Below are 20,648 nucleotides of genomic sequence, written 5' to 3' on the forward strand. Positions count from 1 at the left end.
CTGCGGAGCCAGGGCCCGAAGCAGGTATTCCGAACACTCCATTCCCACCTCTCGGAGTCGCGCCAGGACAGCAGTTTGCCTTCTGCTTGGTCACCCTCAGTGAGGCCACACCCCCGAGATGATGACCTATTCATTCACTTGGTCAACATCGACTGAGTGCTGACCGAACGGTACGCTCTCTTCTCAGGGCTCCCTGCCCGGTACCTTCGTCCATTCTGCTGCAGCCCCGTATTGCCCCACGTCCCAGGGGAGCTATGGGAGACTCAGGTCACTACCTGGTCCACAAGCTAATACATGAGAAACCAGAGCCTGCTATAAGGAACACCAAGGCCCGCGCACCCTCTTTCCTCAAAGGGATTGTACAATCTGCATCCCTACAGAGCTCTCGCAGAGTCCAGGGGGTGCCGTGGTGAGCTTGACCCTGTACCCACTGACCTTTGGGGACCTGGATAGCTCGGTCATCCTCCAAGCAGAAAAGACTTCCTCCAAAACCAGGAGCTTGGGGAAGGCTCGCTTCCTAGAGCTGTCACCCTGAAGGTGCCTCAGGCTCTTTGTAGACAAGACAAACCCCAGCCTGGAACAAAAGCTGTCTGCAGATGATCCATCAGCATTCCCTAAGTAGGCCATGCTGAGCCATTCACAGTACCCTCCTACCGTACGTGATAAGCAGTGACGTATGGTGTTCATTTACCCTCCATTCCCGCAGAAATATGGTGGGCACAATCAATTTCCCTGTTCGCTCCCTGACCCACTGTTGCTGGGTTAAGCAGCTTGCTTTGTCTACATTTGTCAGTTGATACAAGCTTCTCCCTGCCATAGGCACCACTATTGATGAACATCGTCAGAATATGGTGCCTTGAATAATGTATAAAGGATTCAACACGCACAGGCTCCCTAGGAAAAGGAGGGGGTGGGTGGGGGTGGGGAGAGGGAGTGGTATATGTTTTCTCTGTTGGAGCGGCTTCATTTACAAAGCATATTTGTCAAGTCTTTTGCTAAGAGTAATGCCATGGAGCAGCCTCCCATCATTCTTGTTAATGGGACTGTCTGTGTGTTACAGTAAACAGCTATAACTCTTCTGGTGGAGCCATTGTGCAGCAGGCGGAGTTTTCTCAGCATCCAATTAAGGGTGTCTCCAATTTGCCAGCCGGGATCATGAGAGCGGTGACTCAGCCATCAGCAACCTGGGCGCTATGGAGGCTTCTTGGAGAGGAGAGGGAACTGCAAGGGCTGAGCGTCCCTCCTCCTTCCCAGCAAAGGGTCTGGAGCTGGGCTCAAGTCCTGGACGCCCTCTACCGCCCTTCGAAGGCCACCAAGTCACACCAGCTAAGCGTTCCAAGATGTTAGCCTGGTGGGCAAGAGCCTGGCCCCTTCCCAGACTCTTGTGAACGTAGAAAACACAGGAGTCAAGAACATGACCTCCAGAGCCGGTTAAATGGGTTCCAGCTTCAGCTCAGCCATGGACTAGCCGTGTGACCTTAAGTTATTTAACTTCTCTGAGCCTTGGCATCTCATGCATAAAACGGAGCAAATCATAACACTTGCTTTGCTGACTTATTTTGAGAATCCAATAATACTGTGTGGTGCACAGTAAGCCACACCACCACCACCACCATCATCTCCTAGTCACAGATACACACATCATACATATATCACCATATATCATATATATAATATATATATCTACTGAGTGTCAGTATCCATCATGCAAGTTGCATCTCAGATCCTACCTCCTGATAACAAGAATTCTCCTCTCCATTAATAATCACAAATGTGGAGGGGGAGGCTACTATGTATCAGGTCCATACATGCCTCTTATAACTACCCTGTGTATAGTTTCATCTCCCCATTTTACAGATGAGAACCCTGAGGCTTGGAGAGTTTGAATAGCTTGTTAAAGGGCTCACAGCTCTCAAACGACAGGACGAGGCCTGGAGATCACAGTTGCCTGAACCCAGAACCTACCGCCCCCCACTTTTGGAATCAGTCCTGCTCTTCTAGAATTTAATTACAACCATTTATAACCACATGACAGCTCGACTTTGTTCTGTCATTTTTTTTTTCTTAAATTCTGAGTTGCTAAGAGCCTGTGATGTCACTCAACCCATCTTCCTGCATTTTATGGGCTGGGAAGCTATTGTTTTATTTTAGGAGCTCACTCAAGGCCACACATAGAGTCTATGGGAAGATCAGGGTTAGCATCCAGACCCCATGATGTAAACATTACCTTGTCTCTTAACTTTTTTCCTCTTCTCCTAATTTTTAATCTACCCTAAAGATGCAGAAATGACTTTAGGATCATCAGAAAGATACTTATTGGTTTGTAGAATCACTTCCTGCTGTCCAATTTGCTTTCTTTCTACTGCAGCCCCACCTCATCCTCCACTCTTAGCAGAGACAGGGAGAGTGGCTGGGCCCTTCCTCCATGTCCTCTCACTCAGTCCTCACTAAACTGTCTGAGAATCATTTGTGTGCCCCGTGTTGTACTCGGAGATGAGGAGCTGGCAATGGGCAGGAACTGGCCTTTATTGACAGAGTTCCTACCACAGATTGGGAAACAGCAGTACCCAGATGGGCACAACACAGAGGGAAGTGTGCTACACCAACCTCCAGCATACGCACTGCTCAGCCTGTATCAAACAAACGCTGTCCTACAAGTAATGAATGCATTAACACCCCCGCTCCTCAAAAGCCAGTGGTTTAGCATCTGCTGTGGCCTGAATGGGGGTGTCCCCCAAATCCCTGTTGCAGCTCTAACCCCTGATGTGATTATTTCAAGGTGAGGCCTTTAGGAATTGCCAGGTTTGGATGAGGTCATGGGGCAGAGTGCACATGCTGAGAATGGTGGCTTTACCAATGGATCAAGAGACCAGAGCTCTTAGCATCTCCCTGCCCCTAGAGGACACAGAGAGAAAGTGGCCACCTGGAAACCAGGAAGACAGCCCTCACCGGAACCTGACCACGCTGAACTCCGCTCTCACACTGACAGCCCCTGCAACTATGAAAGACAACGGCTTGTTGTCAAAGCCATCCAGTCTATGTGTTCTAAGACATCAGATAAGAACACTAATGCATAAAACACTTTCCAATCGTTCCTTAGTGAAAATAGGTGTGAAAGCTAATAGGAGCATAAAGGAAACAGAAAAGATTTGATCATGTTAAAGACTTTTCCTTAAAAAAAAAAATAAGTGGAAAAGATTTGCATGACACTGGTTGGAGTGGAAATGGAAGCCTGGCTGAGAGAATGCAGGTGGCAGAAACCAAAGTCCCGAGACACTGAGAGGACAAAAGAGCATGGTTTGTTTGAGGGACCGCACAGGTCTCTGTGTTGCTGATGCCTAAAGTTTGAGGACAACAATGCTTCAGGACAGGAGTAGGCTGAGGGCATCTCTCCATTTCCCTTCCTCAGGACCAGTCTTGCCTCTGGCAATTTTATTGGGCGCTTACTGCACCAGGTTCTGAGGAGAGCGTAAATAGGACCCAGCCTCCACCACCCAAGAACTCACAGCAGATCCAGATAAAGATAGCATTGCAAATGCAGCACTTGACACATGCCTGGGGCACTGTGAGAAGTAAGTAAATGAGGACACTCAGGCACACTCCCCTCCCCGTGCTGCACCTGAGAGTGAGACCGGGGAAGACAGGTGCTCTGTGTGCTGGAGGTCGAGAGCAAGAGAAGAGGGGGCGCAGAAGCATGTAACACGAGCAAAGCCGCAGAGCTGAGAGGAAGCTGTGGCGTGGAGCAGCTTCTGCTGGTGCAACTGCCGTAGCCCCCTCAGCCTGCGTTCAGGGGTCAGTCTACGAGGTGCTCAGCAGACATGGTCCCAGCCCTAGGAAAGAAGCTATGATTTATCCAGGCCCATCGAGGCCATGTCACACAGTGATCTGGCTTCAGGGCGTGGTCCAGCAGTACTCAGTGGGCAGGGGGAAGAATAGCTGAGGTTTGCAGGGAAATATTCTGTCTGCAATAAACAGAAATGGATAAGGGGAGATGTCCCAGTCCTTCCTGGAGACAATGACTGTGAAGGGCAGGATGCCCAAAGCTGTCCAGGCTTCCTATGATAATGAGAAGACACACTAGGGGAGAGCAGGGACGGAGAACAGAAAGACGGAGGGAACGCAGTCAAACTGAGGTCCTGGTGCTTCCAAATCAGCCATCCCTAGTAGAACCCTCCACCTCTGCACATGTTACCGTGTGCAGTACTAAGACCTGTCTATGTTAAGCCTCTGTGGGTTTGAGTCTTGTCTTCATCGCAACCCACAGTGTCATCATGTCAGTGAGAACCTGCAGGCAGCAAAGTGCGGCAAACACGTCAGGCAACGGTAGCTCATGGGGGATGCAAAGGGAGCCTCCGCACCAGGGAAGTTCAAACATTCCAGAAAAGTTTTCTCACAAGGTCAGCAGAGAGAATGCGGGGTTGGGGGAGGGAGCATGGGTCTGCAGGAAATGGAGGTTTAATGTTTGTGTAAATTGAAAGAAGGAATCTACTTGGAAATGAGAAAAAGCAAGATTAAAATGGAAAACACAGCCCCAAAGCTATTAATACCCAACAGATCCAAATTGAAAAATAAAAGCGATGGGTGAAGCATATAGTTCTCAAAATGAATTCGTGTCATAAACCATTAACATCAGCTCTACCTTATTACCTGTAATTCCAGAGAGGGGCTGCATGCAGTGCAGGGAGGGTATCTGATTGGAGTGGGCAAAAGCTCTGCTCCCAAACCAGCTCAGTCCCTTCTCCCATAAGCACCTGCTCTGAGCATCCTCCTCTCCCCCCCTTCCGAGGCGCCAATGAAACCTCAGTGCTAGCCTGAGCTCAAGGAAGACCTCAAGCATCAGCAAGTGCGCTTACAAAGAAATTCTTAAATCAAGAGATACCTTTGTAAAATCGTGCTTTCTCTTTGCTTTCAAATATTCCAACAAACCTCCAAATAGTGTTGGCGAGCAATGTGTCACCTCTGATCTGCCACCAAGTCTCAGTGTCATCGAAGCCAGGGCCATGTGCAGGGGCAATGAGGGGCTGCAATGTCTCCTGTGATCCCCAAGCCTTCCTCCACCAGCACCTACACACACCTCCATGCCAGAGCCTTCAGCTTCTGGTATACCACAATATGTTGGCGGGAACACTACTCATGTTTGTACACACATTTTCAAAACTTACCTATATTCAGTTAGGCCAGGTCTCAGAATCACCGAGCCTTACCTTCCCGGTCCATAAAATCGCAGATGCGAGCATTGAATGAGAATGTTAGGATGTGAGGGTCTGGATCAATATGCGGTATGCAGTAGGAGCCAAATCTGTGTTGTGTTCCCAGTGCTGGTCTCCCAAGCCATCATGGCCTCTGATGTGCTTATTCTTCCTTCTCTAGAAAGGGTCTGGGGTCTGAAGGGCTCTAAAGAAGAGACCTGGCAGCTGGTGCTGTGGCACAGTAGGTGAATCCTCCGCGTGCAGCACCAGCATCCCATGTGGGCACCGGTTCATGTCCTGACTGCTCCTCTTCCAATTCAGCGCTCTGCTGTGGCCTGGGAAAGCAGTGGAGGATGGCCCATGTCCTTGGGCCCCTGCACCCACATGGGAGACCCAGAAGAAGCTCCTGGCTCCTGGCTTCGGATTGGCTCAGCTCCAGCCGTGGTGGCCATTTGGGGAGTGAACCAGCAGATGGAAGACTTTTCTGTCTCTCCCTCTCAGGGTCTGTAACTCTACCTCTCAAATAAAGAAATAAAATATTTTTAAAAAAAAGGGGGTGGGGGATCTGATATTCAGGTGACGCCAAGTTTGATGCTTGAAAGTTTAGGCTCTTTTAAGTTGGGAGGACTCCTTGTAGTAAGGCATCTTCTGGGCTCTGGAAGACCATGTGTTGTCTGTACAGCAAAGGTCCAATGATATCCACAACTCTTGCTCAGTCATGAAAGGCCGACCCTCCCCAGTGCCTGCAGCTGTGACTTGTTTGCCTGATGACTAACCCCAGAGTATGCTTCAGCTGGGAGGACTCCTCCCTAAGCGTTGTAGCTTCGCTGCCGCTGGGCTAACCCAAGCCACTCTTTGGCTGCATGGAAAATGCTAACTAGCTCTTTGTTCTCTCTGCTTCCACTGTTTCCCTGCACCAAGTCATTCCACATAGCCAAAGCCACACTTGGTGGAGGCATCAACCATTGCCCCTCGCACTAACAGAAAATACAAAATCGTTCATTGGTCCTAACGTTCCCTTCTGATATGTCCCAGTTTTGCCTCTCACCACTCTTCTTCGGTGCATCTCAGAGCCTCTTTAGCTTGCAGTTTCCTCATCTGTAAAGTAAAGATAGCATGGACCGAGGCTGTTGGGAGTTTTAACAGGGTAAGTCACAGAAAGCAAATTTCACACAGCCAGACTCCCCACGTACATGACAGGATTTTTAAAGCAGTGCCTTACCCAGCAGATGGGCTCTGTCTTCTACAGGTGAATGACTTCTCCTCCTTCTGCAACCCCAGTTCTCTGTCTCTGCCAGTCATGTTTCTCAATACACATACACACGTCTTAAACACACATACACACACACACACACACACTCTAATAGAGAGCCAGACATGCTAGATTAACTCCAGGAGAGTTAAGTGGAACTTAAGCACCATGTCATTAGCAGCCATGGGTGCCCCTTGCTCACAGACAGAGCACGTTAACAGGCTGCCACAACCCCCATCTCTCGTGGGTCTTCTGCCCTAGGACCCTCACCCTCTTCCACAAGCCCACTCCTGGCAGCCAGCTCAAGGCCACACGCCACTTACCCCCAGCATCAACTGATCCTCTAGGACCCAGAACCAGGGCTGCCTGGGCTCCCTGGAGTGATCACAATCACTTTGCTCATAAACGTGGACTATGGAGCCTCACAGAATGAATTCGAACACACGTGTTATGCAACCCAGAAAAGGGAGTTAATTACTCTAAGTCTCCTCTCGTTGGGTATAAAAGGAGGCAATCATCTCGCGACACAATGCTGTTGTGTTTAACAGAGTGACAGATAATGAGAGAAAAGAAATGAAATGCTGAGCATCCACTGTTACTCCAGACACACAGCAGATGATCTGTCAGTATCCATTCTATCCTTCCTCATCCACCCTCTCACCCTTATACATGGAAGATACTCAGGGCTTCATCCACTCGGCTCCACTCATGGACCTCCTATCCAAACGTCATGAATTACATGAGTGCCGGGGGTGCGACGCAGACCCGAGAACACCACCTGTCTTAAAGGACTTTTCAGATAGTGTAGGGCGGAGCAGAGAAAGCAGAATGTTAGAAATGGGATAAGATGCTGTGCAAAGACAAACCGGGAGTTCACAGAAAGGGTCTCGCAGCAGAGTGACAACTGAAGGTAGAGCTGGACTTTGCCAGATGAAGGAATGGGCTGAGACATGTGTGAGGCAGCCCAGACAGCGAAGGACAGGAGAGGCCACGAGTGCAAATTACCAGGGTCTTAATCCTGCAATGTCTCGTAAGCCCGGACACTTGGCCGGGTGTATTTTGGATGTGAATGACAAAAAGTAAACTCCAATGAAGACAAAAAGAGAAGGAATTTGTTTATCTCGCTTGGAATGATACTAAGTTAGCTGCAGACCTAGAAGAAATAGCTTCAGAACCAGGACTTCAAAGACGGGGACAATGTCTTAAAGCCATCAGGGCATTTTCCCCCTGTGTCTTTCAACTCTGCTACCTTCCTTCTGCAGAATTGTGTCTAAAGGGTAGGGGAGATCTTTTCAGGATCTCTAAAACTCTCTTTCTAACAGTTTATACATCTGAGAAAGAACAAGACATGCTTTCAAACGTACCCAGATCGTGCCCGGGGAAGGATTCTGATTGGCTCTGCTTGAGTGATTTGTCCTCCTCTTCAGATGCTGACGACGGCCAAAGATGGAGTGCCATACACCACTTCTAGAGTATGTGTCCACTGCTGTGCAGATACAACTGGAGTCACAGATCTACCAAACCATCATAGAGGTACCTGGTGGCTGAATACAATCATTAAACTCCCTATCAGCGACACATACTGCGTTTGAATCATGCTATTTGAAGAGGGAGAAAGAATCAAACAACTCATGGCCTTCTGGAATCTAAGTTCAAGCGTGCTTGAACAGCGATTTTCATATGCTCTCCTGAAGGTATTTTTCCAGGCAGACTCAGTACTGGCTCTCAGACCTTAGAAAATCTAACTTTCTGGAGCCTTCCTGCAAACATTGGTTGAGGGGTCAGACTTCTCTCCTGACCCCAGCAATTAGGAGACTGAGTCTTGACTCCAATGACTACCAAGTTTGAGGAAGGGCTAGTAGGTCACTTTCACCTGTGTCCTGCCCTAAGCAAATGACGAGCTTTCTTTCTCTCTCTTGGCCAAGAGAGAACAATGATAGCATTTATCCTCTACCCTGCCACATGGCCAAATTCCAAGGGCCACTTGTCATTTTTATAAGTGTTCCTTTTTTTCTTTGTCTTCAAGACATCTGGGGAGAGAAGAGTCATTTCACTGATTTCCAAATGTGCTCCTCAAGGCCAAGGACGAGTGATTGGACAGGAGCCTCGCCTGACTTCTGGAGGTCAGGAGAGGTTGACAGTCCAGGTTTCTGCAGCCTCACTTGTAATGGTGCAGTGGGCCGTTCTGGAGCACATGTGCTGTATATTCGGAGACAGGAGGAGGCATTGAATAAACCCCCAGGATCCCACTCCGAACCCTCAGCAGCACCTTTAGTATCTTCCCCTTATTCTTTTCTAGTCCACATCACTTTGGACTAAAAGTCCTGATTCGTTGATTCCAACGGTGGCCTTGAAGAGTAGTAACCTCATCGGTGACCTCGGATGAGCCTCCTAGCCTCTTTGAGTCCACTTGCATATCTATCAAATGAGGAGTGAGAACAGCACCCTTCGGGAGAGTTGGTGCTTCCCTACGAGCATGCGCTGCTCACAGCCTGCGTCATTAGATCTTCACTGTGCCCTTCCTTGGTGCTGGGAATGGTGGACGACAAGTGCTGAGTTCTACTGTGTTGTGTGCATTTGGTTCAAATGGACTTCCAACAGTAGAATGCATGACTCCTCCTCGACAACCCAATGATGAGAATACTGCCACAACCCTCTTCTTACGAGCAAGGAAACTCCAGCAGAACATCTCAGGAAGGTACCCAAGATGACAACCATCAAGTGTCAGACAAAGGACTTAAACATAAGTGATCCAGTTCCAGAACCCACAAGTAGAAACTATTATAAATACCAAAATGTCTCTGTCTCTTGGCTGGGCTTATCGAAGAAGAAAACACAACTTCTGCCTTCCACTTGCTCTTTATCTAGGAAGCAAAAAGGCTTGCCAACTGTCACTGTCACACTTATCCTTCCATCCATGAAGGCAGGTTACAAAGCACACCTTAGAGATGGATCTCCAAGCCTAACATTCAACAAACGCTTGTCAGATGAAATTCAGCAGCAGGAGGAAAGGTATCTGAGAAGGGAGGAGAGGGGCCTCCTTCAAAACCATGTGTGCCTTCTACAGCTGATGAGCCTGTGTCTAGCTGGTAAACAGAGTAAACAGACTTGCTGTTAAGTGGAGAGTGAGAGCTTACCACTTTCATTCTTTCGTTTTTCCTCATACGTTCACTTCCTTGTCATCCTCCGAGACTCAGATAAAATGTGATCTTTCCTGGAGTGGCTTTACCAGATCCCCATTCAAGGAGCCCTGCTCTGCTACATAAACACGGGCCTCATCTGCCGTGGCCACTGAGCTCTGAGGTCCTCTCTGCACCGCCCAGTGCCCAGAACACAGCAGGAGCTGAGCGGATGCTTTTTTGAATAAATGAATGAAAAGAAAAGGAAATCAAAGAGTAGGAACGCTTTAGTATCATTCTATCATTACAACTGCTTTTTGATTTTAGGATTTCAATAACCGAAGGAAGGTTCAACCCCTGAAAAAAAGCAAGACCTTTTCTGCATGCCCTGTCTGCCTGTATCTACTTGAGTCTCCTAGAACTCAAGTTTTCATACTCAGTCCACGTGGTAGGCAGAATAGTGGCCCCTCCCCACGCCCTCCACTGTAACATGTCGTCATCCTAATCCCTAGAACCTGTGAATATGGTACCTTAGACAGCAAAGAGGACTTCATAAATGTGACCAAGTCAAGGCTGTCCAGATGGGAGATGATCCTGAATTATCCAGGCAGGAGGAATGTAATCTACTGTGAAAGAGGGGAGGAGACTCAGCTTGGGGAAGAGATAGGAAAATGCTATGTTCCTGGCTTTTTTAGACTCACAGTTCTACTGATCAACAATAAACCAAACAGGACACATTGATTTTAAACAGATGCAAACACTCAAAAACATCACCGTCATCCGAGTTGAGCGTGGGGGTGGTGCAGCAAGGAAACTTTGGGAAGTGATATTTATCCATGGCTGGCTTTGAAGACAGGGATGCCGGCAGCATCCGGGAACTGGGAAAGTGAGAAAACGGATTCTCCCTAAGCCTCCAGAAGGAAGGCAGCCTTGCCAACGTCTTTATTGTAGCCCAGTGCCAGCCGCTCCGCACCTCCGACCTCCACCACAGCAGGACAGTAAATCTGTTTTAAGCTCTGGTGTTTGTGATAATTTGTTACCGTAGCCATAGGGAAAAATGGCAGACCTGTTTCCGAACTTGCTCTAAGCACAGCCCTGGCCCTCTCCTGCTGGCTTCCTTATGGATTTGGTTTATTCCTAGTGAGTTGTCAAGGCTCAGTGTCCATGTTATCATAATAATAAAAATGCAACACATTTTTTGGCAGATATAGTTCATCAAATGAATTATCTACTTTTAACCTGACCATCATACCTCGGGTTAGTCATGACCAGCCCATTTCACAGAATGAGAAATTGAAGTTCTTCGGTGCCAAGTCCAAACACTGATAGGTGCTCATACCTTTGGCCTCTGGGACACCAAGCCTTGTCTATTAACCACTAGACTGTGCTCTGTGTGCTGCACCCCCACCCTCCAGGCTCTTTCCGGTCTGTGTTCTGCCTTGCCGCTCACCTCTCAACTTTGCAGGGCTGAATCCACATCTGTTACTTGGAGACCTGAGTGCTTTTTTATTCTGGTTCAGATTTCACAGATGGTGGGATGACAGGGGAGATAACTTACCAGAGCCTCCGTTTGGAATAGGGATACCATGGAAACGGCCAGAAACTGCATGATTTGTTCTGTTTTGACTCTATTTTAATTTGGATGCCTAGATATAAATCAGTGCTTCACAGTTGGCATCCACCACAACTATCTGGGATAACCACTAGAGATTCAGAGAGGTGAAGGGGCTTGCCCATGGCCACCACTTTGGGTAACTGAACTCAGGTATTCCTGGCTGCAACGCCCCCCTGCTTTTTGCACTTTATATAATGTGCTGTAAATGACACTGCACTTTTGCTTTTATCAGGAGCTCCCAAATTGGTAGTTTGCAAACCACCTGCACCAGAACCACATGGGAAGCTTTTAAACGTAGATTCCTCTGACCTATCTCTGAGACTTTGATTCTGTTTTTCTGGATCAGTTCCTGGGAATGGTTTCTGGTTGATGATGTTGTTTTTAAGCTCCTCCGTTAAGATCAGCCAGGTGTTGGAAACACAGACAGAGGCAGCATCAAATAAATTCTTGCCAAGGTGGAATGTACAGATTCCTACCCTCCATCACAAGATCGCATAAGATGGGCAAACAAACTGGCACAAGAGCTCGTTCCCGACACGGAAGACATCAATGGCTCAGAGGAAGGTGGTTTGGGACCAGAGGTGGGGAGATGTTCTGGACATACTCCTTCCACGGAGCTTTGTGGAAACAGCTGGAACATCCTCTCCCAGAGAAGCTTCTAGATTCCACCCTGGAAAGAAACTCACATACATGCGAAAAAAGGAGGCAGAGTCAAGAAATAATCAGAGAGGCCGGTAAAGCTAATGCCCTGACACTGGTACACCATGGGAGTGCTGAGTCAAGTCCTGGCTGCTCCACTTCTGATTCAGCTCTTGGCTAATGCATCTGGGAAAGCAGTGGAATATGGCCCAAGTGCTTGGGCCCCTTCCATCCATGTGGGAGACTCTCTCTCTCTCTCTCTCTCTCTCTCTTCCTCTGTCTCTCTCTCTCTCTCTCTTTGTCTCTCTCTCTCTCTCTCTCTCTCTCTCTCTAACTCTGCTTTTCAAATAAATAAATACCCCCCAAAAATGGAAACTAAATAGGCATCAAGAGGCTCTGGCTAATTAAACATCAGTCTTTTCATTACTGTGCAGTTATATAATCAAATGCAGTAAATCCAGAATATTGACATGAAAGGATGCCTCAGGCTTTTCTTGAGTGAGAAAAGCCAGTTTTAAACTAATACAGGCATATTAAGTAGTCTTTTATTAGAGACATAGATACAAATATATAGATACGGACATAGACACATAGACAAAGACATAGATAGGATTGAAAGACATCTGCATAGACAAAAAATATATGTCAGCAAGTACATCTTGTATTTCATTGAAAAGACAAATTCTGGAATTCTGTTCATGAAGACTGCTCACCGTCCTTACATCTGGGAAGCAGGCTAGACCAGGATACAAGGGTGACAAGAACATTCTCTAGAACACAAGCATATTTTTACTGCAGCAATACTCATTGTGTGGATTTCAAAATGTGTGCACCGACATAAACTTAGCTTTAATTCCACTGCCCATGAACTTCCCGCAGGACCTGCATACAGATAATCTCCTGGCGGCAGGTGGTGGTCTGGCTGTCATCGAAACCTTTCATCTCTTGAAGACTGAAGGTCTGAGCTGATTTTGTCATCAGAGTATGTGCACATGGGACAAGATTTTCCCTGACTTACACTTACCAAGACTGACAGGGCCCATCTGAGCTATCAGGTACCATTGTAAGTAGCAAGAGAAATGAATGAAAAACTATCTTTGTCTTCGAAGTACTCACTGAGTGGTAAGGGCTGATGCTTAATTTGATCCTTAAAGCTAAATGATGAATATTGTTGTTTTCGACATAAATAATAGATCTTCCTTCAACTGACATTTTCTGAACACCTACATTTGAGCTGGGCACTTAAGTTATGAAGATGGTTAAATACTTTTCTGCCCTTGCAAAACTTACTATATTGCTTGTCCAGTTCATGGCCCAGGGCAAAAGCCACATCTTGCTCATCTCTTTGCTCCTGTCAATGGCAGAAGCCACACTGCCATCGTGGGTGACTAGGTGAACTGAAGAGGGGATGGAGAGAGACACAAGCATGTGTTGAATTTCCAGCTCAAAGGAAAATGTGATTTTGTTCACTTTTAAGAGATGTACCAGGTAATCTGACAAGTTAGTCGTTAGAAATGTAGGTCTGAGGTTTAGCTAAGGGCAAGATGTTGGAAACAAAGACAGAAGTCATGAGTGTCGTGCTCTAAGTATGGAAGTGTACGGGGTTCCCAAGGAGTGAGTGGGAGAAAGGGCTACCAAAGAATGAAGCTTTCTAGAGATTGGTAGTCTGTTAAGTAAGAAAGCAGAAGAAAATAGAAGACCTGAAAGGACAACCGAAGAGAAGAAGAAACGGTGAAAAGTGATTTTATAAATCTCTAAGCAGAATCAAAAACTGCACAAAGGTCACTCATGTCAATCACAAGGAAGCTGAGGTGGCGCAGAACAGTGACTGAGAGTGACACGCAGAAATCAGATTTCTCAGGATTGATCACGATATCCTTACATCCAAGACACTGCCTGTGCTGAACACGGAGAGCGCGAACACTCATCAATATCTTAAGAGTTGCCATACATTCAATAGCCTAATATGTATACAGGACTGGCACTTTGTCAGCCCTCAATACATGACAGAAAAACAATTATCATTATTATCAACTGGGAGGCCCTGAGTGACTCTGGCAAGACCAGGTTTAATGAAGCAAAGAAGCAGAACAGATACACCTGTGACTGGCACCGATCCATGCCTTTGTGTGGCCTCCTCTCTTCAGCACAGAGGCACCTGAACCTTACTCCTAGAATGGCTTGCCTAGGTTATCTTACAAGGCAAAGGGAATGGGTTGTCTTTCTGTGATGACAGTTCATTGCATAGGTGCTTCAAAAAGTTCGTGGAAAATGGACTTAGAAAATAAGTGGGGGTTTTTTTGGTGCAAGAAAATTTTGAAACCCATGCCTAGTTTTCCACCATATTCCATCATTTTCCATAAAATATTTGAGAATCCCTAATGTAAGCTTCTGATCTAAAAGACAACAGAGAGATACTCTTCTGCTGGTACTGAAAATATAAATAGATATGTTTTGAGCAGCCTCTGGAGAATGTCACGAGTTGGGGAACTGGAATCCACTTCTAAGACTTGAGGATGGCTTGTCAACAGCAGTCAATGGCCAGCAAGAAGCCTCAGTGGTACAGCTGCAAGGGAAAGAATTCTGCAGCAACCCTAACAAATGGGAGGATTTGTTACCATTCAAGCCTTTAGTGGAGACACAACCTCAGAGAACCTGAGCAAATCCACCTAACCCTGCTAAGACCCCTGGACCACAGGAACTGTGAGAGAACACGTTTTACATCACTAATGGACAAGAATCACAGTGGGTGTCTTCTGTCATGAAAAGAATGGGAGAGACTTGGACCAGAGGGTGGAAAAAATTTCAATAGAGCTGAGGATGGTAATCTGAGAAAGGGTAGAAATGAGGAACTCCAGTGCAAAAATGATTGTTTTAGATTACGGCTGAACGTTGGGTTTTGTTAGGCCACAAAGCACTCTGGCTGATTGGCTCAACTGCTATAGGGGAGGCCTCCCAATAATGGAATGTCAACAGAGAAGGCCTGGAGCAAGCCGTCCTAAGGAGCTGCCCACCACCTTGGTTCTGAGAGCTTTGAGTGCCAACCAGAGCTTGACCCCTAAGACATAACGGCATGGCCTCGCAGAGTGAGACAGTGGGGGAGGCAGTGGCAGCCTGGCCATTTCTCCTTCCTAGCTCTCCCCCAAGCTTATTTGGAACCTGATATAAGAATCATGGTTTCATGAAACAAAACCAACTAGCCATGGATGATTTCTTTTAGAATCCCCTGGGGAAATTACTTTAAAATCTGGTTGTTCTTCTAATCCAGAAAGTCTACTGTGGGGCCCAGGAGTTTGCCTTCTTAAACAGCATCCTCAGTTTTCTAATCCAACAGTTGCTGGACATTGGCAACTTCCCTGCTTACCAGTATTAGAATCCTAACTAAGCCTCATAAGCTCTCTGGCCTTCAGACTTCTCATCAACTACTGTAATCTAGGACCTCACAAACTCTTGGACATTGTTTTGAAAACTAGGGCAATAATGGAGGTGGAGTAGACTGCTAGCACTGGACTACAGTTCCACTGTTCTCTTCATCCTAGGCGGAATTCTGCAGGCGTTGTTTTGGCCATAAGAGAGCTCACAGATTTTGTGGCTATCACGTCTTCATCCTCTGTGAGTGTCCTCAGGAGTCAATGGTAGTCAGCGTGATGCAGCTAGAGTTAGAAAAACCCGAGTTTGGCTTCCAGGTTGGACACAAAGTACATAATCTTTCTCACACTGTCCTCTCTGGGCCTCTTCTTCCCTCAAAGACAAAAGTAAATATTAGACAATTTATCTACTGCCATCACTTTACGAATTCAATGAGACAGTGTGTGTCTAAGCGATACCTATCATATTTTTTAAAAATTTCAGACTGCACACTCCCTACCATTATTCTCACAATCATTCAAATATTTCAGGAGCCGAAAACTAAAACCCCCTACCCATTATTTGACTTCTAGAGTTGGATACCAGCCCGGGGACTTCCGCAGCTCCGAGAACCCTTCCTGCCCACCCCTTCCCATCCCAGAAAGTCAAGCTTGCTGCATTTGAGAATACAGCATCCCTCAGCCAGCAGCACAGACACAGCTATATCTGCGGGCGGAGCGCCAGCCTGGCTCCCTCGGCTGTCGGAACAACTCTCACTGTCAAAGCTTCCTGAGCGCAGTCATTAGTTTCAGGGAGATGGGAAGGGAAGGATGTTTTGCCTGGGGCGTCTCTTTGAAAAGGTCTAACTTTCTAAAATGGTAAATAAGCCAGATTTCCTTTCTGGGGGGTGCAGAGAGGGCAGTCAGGGTCTGACCCCCGGGAGCCAGCTGCTATTGGAGACAACTTCACCTCCCCGTTCCCTCCCTTCCTCCCACGTGCGGCTGCAGAGCAGCCTGGGAAGCGAGCTCTGGGAGAGCTGCCTGCACAGCTCTGATTACAGAGGCGAGCACTGCACTGAGGATTTTATTAGGTGGGAAAGGGGAAAAAAGCCAGAACACTAGCTCGGGGACAAGGGGAGGAGCGAGAAAAGCCCTCTGCCTTTAGATAAAGGCGAAAATTATTTTATAAGCGTCTGGAGCAGCAAAGCTTCTGAAAGGTGAATATGCCATTCAGCACTACTCCTAATCTTCAGCTTGCAGTGTGCGCATTTCTGAGTCTACGCAAGCAGACGCCAGTGTGATCAGCCAAAGTCAGATTAGGCCAAACACGATATGACGAAAAGTCTCAGGTTGGCTGTGACAGCCGCAAGTTCAGCTTCCCTACCTCTCCGCTCTGAGGTCTAAATTTTAGGCTCCGGTTACTTCTCACTTAAATCTCATGAACTCATGCTCCCTGGCATTCATCTCTTATCCGCCTGTTTCCTAGAATAAAATGCTGTGCAGCCCAAGAGCTTTGCCGTTGGTGGCTTAAGATGAACTGCTGGCAGGTAACAGTGGCTCTTTTTAGGAAAGAGAAGCCGGAAGGCAGAGAGGCGGGTGAAGAAATGAGCAGGGGCATCCTGCCTTGTTGCAGTTACCAGGCTTGCAAGCAGAGCCCTGCGTGTGAATTCAGAGCTCGGAAGCAGAGAATGCATCTCAACTCTTCCGTGCACCCACAAGTGGCTTGCGCGTGCGGACAACTGAACTGCATCAGTCCCGAGCCCTGATTCTTCTTCCTCTGCATCCAGCCCCCTAGTTCAATTCACTCTTCCCTGCATTCGTTCTCAAACCTACACTCTCATCATCACTCCTCACCGTAGTCCATCTCATCCCAGGAAGTGCAGCTGTGCCCCGCCATCTCCCGACACCCATTCTTCCCCCGACAGCACACCAAAGGCCACTTCCTCAGCCCAGCGGTGCCTTCAGTCTTGCTCAAACATTTACTGGACACCTACCACCTGCCAGGCACCGTGCTTGGCACTGGGAGAAGAAGTTCTAAGAACAGAGAGATACCATCTGTTAGGAGTTGAAGTATGTTCCCCCAAAATTCTGCACGGAAGTCCTAATCTCCAGTACCTCAGAACGACTGGATGCAGGGCTTATAAAAAGGGAGTCAAGGGAAAACAAGGTTCTGTAAGCGGGTGCCGGGGAATGTGGCTGGCGATCCTGGACACAGACGTGCACAAAGGGAAAACAACATGGTGATGCGGGGAGAAGATTTCATCTACAGGCCCAGGAGAGGCCCCGGAGGAAGCCGCCCTGCGAAGAGCTCGGTCTCAGACTTCTGGCCTCCAGAACTGTGAGGAAACACACGTCTTGTGCAAGTCACCCACTCTGTGGAATCTTGTGACGGAAGCCCTGGCAAACTAGTTCACAGTCTCATGGAGCTTAATGTGGAGCAATGAATCAAATGGTTATAAACCTGAAATTGACAACAAGAGTTCTGAATGTTATAGAGAACAAATACAGAGCTGTGGGTATGGATACAGACATAGATAGTGACACTGATGTAGAACCATGGATATGGATTGATATATGGATATAGATATAGAAACTGATATTGATATCAATATGAAATGTGAGTGCAGATTGACATATCGGTATGAATATGCAAACAGACTGAGATAGAGACATTGCACAGCCATATCCACATAAAATATGGGAACAGTTGACAAAGGCATGGATATGCATACAGATTGGTGGATATAGATGTGGACATCAGGACGACCAGCTCTGGTGCAGAGATGAGGTCAAGGATACCAAGGGTGGCTCCTCTGACAAAGCAACACTAGCGTCCAGAGCTAAAGGAGACACTGGATCCACTGAAAAGTAAGTGCAGGAGAAGATTTCAGATAAAGGAAAGCACGTAAAATGTACATCGAGCTAGAAGGAGCAAGATCACGCAGGAAACCCCAACCGAGGCTAGAGTGGAAGGGGTAAAAGGATGAGGCCAGGAGTGGCACCAGGGAAATGGAAGGAATCCACAGGAGGCGCCCCGCGGCCTCCAGGAGAATGTTCAAAGTCTTTGGCACAGCTTAGAAGGCCCGTTAGGATCTGGCCTCAGCCTCATTTCATCTTTCATCTCTTCCTGCTGCTATCCCACAGAGCCAAGCCAATGCTACGCGGAGGTCCGCAGTGTTTCTTGCTCTCTTGCATCCAAGACTTTGAAAATGACGCTCTCTGGGGCTGGGAGCATCCTCTCAACCTTGTCTTCTGACTTTCTTGCTCATCCTTAAGACTCAGTTCGGAACTCTACTCTTTCCTAAAATATTTATTTATTTATATTTGAAAAGCAGAGAGACGCAGAGGCAGAGAGAGAGAGAGATCTCCTATCTACTGTCTGCTCCCCAAATGCCTGTAACAGCCAGGACTGAGCCCAAACTCAAAACCAGGTCTCGCATGTGGTTGGCCGGAACCCAAACACTTGAGCCATCGCCTCCTGCCTCCAAGGGTGCACGCTGGAAGCTGGGATCGAAATCAGAGCCAGGACTCGGGCTCGCCCACAGGGGATGCGGGTGTCCCGAGTGTTGTCTTAATTGCTGCATCCACGCTGGCCCCAGAACACGACTCTCAGGGAAGACCTCTGAGTCCAGCAGGTAAAGTTCCTTCCTCGGCAAAGGTCTGTGAAGGCCCCATCACATGTGCAGAGGCCTGTGCTGTCTTGGGACAAGGGCTGCAATGACACCAAAAATGCAGTCCCCCTCTTGAAAATTCCAGCTCTGGAGTGTCCCTCGTTTTTGCCCTCACACAATACCCCACTGACACGCTTTTGTCAGTTTGCTTACACACTGGCCTCCCTCACGGGACTCCTATCCTCAAAAGTGCCTGGTATCCACAGGTGTCCAATAAACACTCAACAAATGATGCACTGATGACCACGCTTTGAAGAGGAGCTACAATTATCCCTCATTCTTTAGATCAGAGGTTGGCAAAGTTTTATTAAAAGATCAGATAGCCAATGATTTAAGCTTTATGGAGCAAAAGGCAAAACAAAGACGATGAAATAAAGCCATTAAAAAAGAAAACCTAGGGGCCATAATTCCTAATTTGCCATGCCCTACTTTAGCGTATTATACCCAGGAGGCAATCAACCCATCCATTACCACCTATCAGGTGCCGGAGAGGGTGAGTGACCTTCAGAAAGCTGCACAGCATGCTGGCATCTCCCGTTTCCCTGGCTCCAGCTAACGCTGCTGTGTCTGTTGAGTCAGACCACCTGGCTTCCCCTACTGGCCTTCCTGCTTTGCAGCTCTGTGACGGAGTGAAAATTCTGTCACCTCCATGTGCCCATTGGTAAAACTGAGATAGCAGTAATTGTACAAGGGTGCTTCACAAATTTTGTGGGAAATGCCTATGGTGGAAAAACGAGGGATGGTTTTCAAAAACTGCCGCACCAAAATAAACCTTTCAGTCCCATTTGCCATGAACTTCTTGAGACATGCCTGTGCTAGTTTCTGTGGGCTGCCGTAACAAATTATCACAACCCAGACAGCTTAAAGCAACAGTAACTTGTTCTCTTATGGTTCTGGAGGCCAGAAATCCGTAATCCAGGGGGTGGCAGGACTGGACTCCCTCCAAAGGCTCCGGGACAGAAGCTTCCTTCCCTCTTCCAGCCTCCGGTGGCTCCCAGTGCTCCTTGACTTGAGGGGTCTGCATAACCCCAACCTCTGCCTCCTTCCACAGGCGCATCTCCTCTCCTCTCTTTTCTGCCCACGTCCTCCCCTCCTCCTATAAGGACACCTGTCACTGGGTTTAAACCTCCCACCCCTAGGATGATCTCCTCTCGGGTCCTTAGTCTAACTGCATCTGCACAGGCCCTTTTCCCAAATAAGGTCACGGTCACTGGTACCAGATGCACACATCTTTGGAGACCACCATTCAAGGCACTAGAATAAATACCGTGGTGGTGGTGGTAGGGGCTGATATAGGGATTTAATTAGTTAACTGGGCTTAAGCACAGTGTCTGGCATATTTTAAACTATCAATAATACTAGGCACCCTAGTTTAAAAAAAAAAGTATGCATTCAGGAGGTGAGCAGGTGGCACAGTGTTCAGATGCCACGGGGGATGCCAGCATCCCACCCAGAAGTGCCTGAATTCAAGACCGACCTCCGCTTTGAAGTCCAGCTTCCTGCTAACGTGCACCTTGGGAAACAAAACGTGAAGGCCCACATTCTTGGGTCCCTGCTGCCCATGTGGAGTCCCAGACTGAGGTCCTGGCTCCCAACTTCTGTCTGGCCCAGCCCTGGTTGCTGCAGGCATTTGGGGAGTGAACCAGCAAATGGCGGATCACTGGCTGGCTGGCTGGCTCTGGCTCTCTGCCTTTCAAATAAGTAAAATTAAAAAAAAAATTTTTTTTAGAAATCATTCATTGAACATTTACTATGCACAAGCCCCGCACTGGACATTCGGTGAGCGCCAGGCTCTCGTGAATCCTCCAACAAGGAC

This window comes from Lepus europaeus, chromosome 21 (genome assembly GCF_033115175.1).
Source record: "Lepus europaeus isolate LE1 chromosome 21, mLepTim1.pri, whole genome shotgun sequence".
NCBI classification, from domain to species: Eukaryota; Metazoa; Chordata; class Mammalia; order Lagomorpha; family Leporidae; genus Lepus; species Lepus europaeus.